The sequence below is a fragment of the Propithecus coquereli genome, unplaced genomic scaffold (genome assembly GCF_000956105.1).
Source record: "Propithecus coquereli isolate 6110/MARCELLA unplaced genomic scaffold, Pcoq_1.0 Scaffold222, whole genome shotgun sequence".
Classification (NCBI taxonomy): domain Eukaryota; kingdom Metazoa; phylum Chordata; class Mammalia; order Primates; family Indriidae; genus Propithecus; species Propithecus coquereli.
The window spans coordinates 1,728,456-1,732,884 of NW_012147412.1; the positions used below are offsets into that span (position 1 = coordinate 1,728,456).

Genomic DNA, 4,429 nt, shown 5'->3' on the forward strand with positions numbered 1-4,429 from the left:
CAGAGAGAGCACCATTTTAGGACTGTTTGCATAAATACTGTAAACCTGCTTCGTATAATTCTGAACTACAGACACCAGTGCCACTTAACAAACAAACACACACAACCCGAAAGCCCACCCTCCCCCTCCTCGGGACCCTAATCGGGTCCTTGGCCCCAACCTTCGATCAGTGAGGTGAAGGGGGCGTGGCCGAGCGCGCGGCGCCCACGTGACCGCGGAGAGCCGCGCACCGCCGGGTCGCGCGATCCGCCGTCATATCTGCTTATGCCGCCGGCCCCTCATTGGCTGGCCGCTCCTGCCGCCCTGCGCGGGGCCTGTGGTTCCGCCCCTCCCGGCCCAGCTCACCGCGGACCGCTAACCTACTGTGGTAGCCTGGCGAGCCGCGGCGTTGGGGGCGACTGCAGACCCCACCAGGTAGGCACTGCGGGCGGGCCGGGAAAGGAGGCGGAATACCCCCGAGCGGGCCAGGGGAGGAGCGGAAGAAAAGGGGATGGAGGGAAATCAGCAAGATGCGGCCCAGGTAGGGAAGGCTGAGGGCGCGCCCCGACCTTTGGTTTCAGCGTAGGGCAAGGCGTTGTTGCATGCCTCCTAGATGCCAGGCACTAGGCACGTGTCGCCAACGCTGAGGCGAAGCCGACCCTGCGATGGCAGCTAGGAGGGATTGGCACGTAGGCGGGCATCCTAAGAACAGGCTGCTGCGAGGGCTGTGCCGGGGCGAGTGCGGGGCGTTGGGGACGCACGCTGGCCTGGGCTGGCTGAGTGTTGCGGCAGAACTGAGACCTCCGACTGAGCGGCTTTCCATTGGCAAGAAGAGGGATTTCGGGTTCGATGGGGAGGTCTGGACGACAGACACGGAGGGGCTTGAGGAAAATGCAGTGTTTGATGTTGGCTGTTGCGGATCTGTTATCCAAGGGAAGTCTGGCTGCTAAACACTAATGCTTTACTTTTTCCTTCGTTTTTGGAGGGATTTTTTTGTTTTGTTCTGTTTTTTTAAGGGGCAGAGGAGTTAGGCTGAAGAACTGGTTGGTATCTGAACTCTTGACCATTGTGGTGCAAGCCTCAGTTACTGTAATTAGGAGGGAGGGACAACAATTTAGAGTTTGAGCAGAGGAGAAGAGAATGGGAAATAATCTATTACTTTAGTATCGTAAAAAGAAGACTCATGTATACTGCCATCCCTATGTTATAGCAGAGTAGATTTGGAGGTGGCATAGGTGAGGAAAACATTACTTCAGTAGATAAAGTTTCCAAACTGGAAAGTTTGTGGTGGCCTGGTATTTTTAGCCGAAACCTACTGTGAGGTTACTTGTGTTTATGTCACTATCATTTTTAAGTTTTAATGATAAAAACCTAATAGATAATAAATACATGACCCCTGATCATTTGTAGAGTGCTTTTCCGTTCATTATGTAATGTAATTAGGATGGAGTGGTACTGAGAATTCCCCCATCTGCACATAAAACATCTTGAGAGATAACATAATGTAGTAGCAAAGAGAACAGGCTCTGGAATGTACATCGCAGCTGTTACTTGTTACTGAAAAAGTATTTAAATACCCTGACCTCAATTTCCCTATCTATAAAGTGGGAATTATAGAAGTAGCCACCTCATACAGTTGTGAGAATGAGGTTATAGTGCTTAAAATAATACCTGGTTCTCAATAAATGTTAGCTATTATCTATACTTTTTAAGTTAAGCAAAAAGGTAATAATAGGCTCAGTCGTTCTAAGCCCAATATTGTTCTATTGATAACTGTATTTTAAGAAAACTTTTCTTTATTTCTGCAAAGATAAAATATCAGCTTGTGTTTCAAGCAGTGGTACTTAGTGTCTGTGGAGCCCCTTAATTGAGAAGTTATAACCCCTTAAAATTATATGCAAAATTACGTGAGCTTGTAGAATTTTAAAAAATTGTTGATGAGTTGAGGTAGTGGTGAAAAGGCAGTAGAAGTTGGTGAAAGTCCATGGACTTTGCAACCAGTCCGTGTGTGTTTGAATCCTAGCTCCAGCATTTATTTACTGTATGACTCTGGGCAAGTTACTTGAATTTTCTATGCCCAGCTTCTTCTGTAAAGTAAGAGTAATACTAGTACCCTAACTCTTAAGGTTTCTCGAAAGAGCTAAGTGAGTTAATATATGAAAAATATTTATAGTACCTAGTATATAGTAAATATTAATATTAGCTGCTATCAATTATTTTTCAAAGAAAAGTCAAATGGGACCTTTTTTGTCTTACATTAATTTTGACTCATTTTTGGCTCCCATAACAGTAATAATAATAGCTCTTTTTATTGAGTACCTCTTGTGTGTCAGATAGTGTCAAAAGACTACTTAGTTATCTCCATTTTACAGATGTGGGTTTGAATATAAACTTACCTAGAAATTTAATTGCAGTGTTGAGAACGTATTGATTTCAGAAGATTTTATGGTAGATGTCAGAAATTACAGCAATATATTAATGAATACCTAATTACTACATTCAACAAATAGAATTAATGGAAACTAAAAATTCTGCATTTAGAACAGGTTTAATTTCAGTGTCTAAACTGCCTCTAGATTGACTGAGGTACTATGCCTCCTCCCTTCCAGGCACTGTGTTACTGTTGCAGGGAATATACAAATTAACACAATTAGCATGGTCTTCAGGGAAAAGCAACATTAAAGAGTTGTTTTAAGTTAGGGACTGATTAAGGTTTTTACTTACGCCTGATATTTAAGATTGAATGAAGAAGATTACTTGCTAACGTTTGAGTTCTTTTTGGCTGTATCTGGGTACTGTGTTGAATTAGGGCTATGTAGCACTATAGGTAACGTGTAGATTAGTCTGTCAACTCTTAGCAACCTTTAGTGGTGTACAATCTCCTCTTCAATTATTAAATGTTTAGGTTCCCTGGTATTACTTACTTAGTGCACTTCCCCTGCTATGCTGCCTCCTTTGACAATCTTCATCTTTATGACTTCAGCTACTACCTGTATACAAGGCTTGCTTTTGAATGTCAGATTCGTATTTACATGTGGCCTACTTCTTTTATCTAGGAGCCCAGATGAATCACAGGTAATTGGATTTTAAGATCCAAACTGAAACCATCATTACTTACCCACTCCCAATCCTACCCCACCAGCATCTACTAGCTCTGCCAATATTCCTTATTTCAGTTATAATGACACCACCATCCACTCAGACAAGCCAAAAATCTCAGTCATCCTAGATTTTTCACTTTTTCATATTTTGGTATCTGTGGGTTATGCAAGTCCTGTGGATGTTTTTACTTGATAAACCTCTGATGAATGTGGCTATTCTTACTGCTACTGCCTGAGATCAGGCTGTCGTTTTCTCTGGGTTAGTCTACCACAGGAGCAACCAGACTACTCTCCCTGCTTCTCATCATTATTCACATTTCTAATGGAATGGTTTTTATGAAATATGGGTCTAATTATATCTTTTTCCTGCTCAAAAATCTTCAGTGTCTCCCCACTGTGTGTGAGAGAAAGTCCAAATTCCTTAGTAGGGCAGCAGATCCCTTCATAGTCTAACACTAATCTTCTCTTAATCTGGTTTGTCCCTTAACATGTTTTTCCCTCTGCCTCACCTTTATCACACTGTTTGGCACTCACCAGCCACACCCAGTAAGCCATGAATATACCGTGACCCATGCTTTGCAGTTGCTACTTCTATTTAAAATACTCTCCCTAACCTTTCCTTTTCCCTTTCCCCTTTCCCTTTTCCCTTTCCCCTTTCCCCTTTCCCCTTTCCCCTTTCCTTTCCTTTCCTTCTTTCAGAATATTACAGGGGTACAAATGTTTTGATTACATGAATTGCTTTTGTACCATTTGAGTCAAAGTTGTAAGTGTGCCCATCACCCAGATAGTGTGTACTCTACCTGCCCATTAGGTGTGAATTTACTCCTCCCCTCCTTCCCCCTCCTACCTGATTGATTTCCGATGAATGTTATTTCCATATGTGTACATAGGTGTTGATCAACTAGTTCCAATTTAATGGTGAGTACACGTGTTTGTTTTTCCATTACTGTGATACTTCACTTAGAAAAAGCATCTCCAGTTCCATCCAGGTTAATACAAGAGATATTAGTTCACCAATACATGAGTAGATTAATAAAATGTGGTATATGTATACCATGTAGTACTACTCAGTCATTAAAAAAATGGTGAACTAATACCTTTTGTATTATCCCTAATCTTTTCTTTCTGGCGATGCCCTTCAAAGCCCAAATCTAATGTCATATTCATTAGGAAGGCTTTTACTGTAAGCTGAGGTAGTTGTGTTGACTTTTCTGATTTCATAGAATTTGCATACACATTTTTATTACAGCACTTGTCATATTGATGTAATTATTTGTTTCTGTAGTCGCCTTAGCTTTAAAACTAATTTAGACTGTATCTTTTTAATCTTTGTATGCAAATTACCTAGT

At 41.9% G+C, this 4,429-nt stretch overlaps 1 protein-coding gene across 1 annotated transcript in view; it reads left to right on the plus strand.

The window, feature by feature from the left end:
• The first annotated feature begins 328 nt into the window (after positions 1 to 328).
• SC5D (sterol-C5-desaturase) overlaps positions 329 to 4,429 on the plus strand; it is a 17,903-nt gene continuing 13,802 nt past the window's right edge. Inside the window, exon 1 of the mRNA XM_012644917.1 lies at positions 329 to 414. The gene's annotated coding sequence lies outside the window, so the exon portion shown is untranslated. The remainder of the gene's footprint in view (positions 415 to 4,429) is intronic.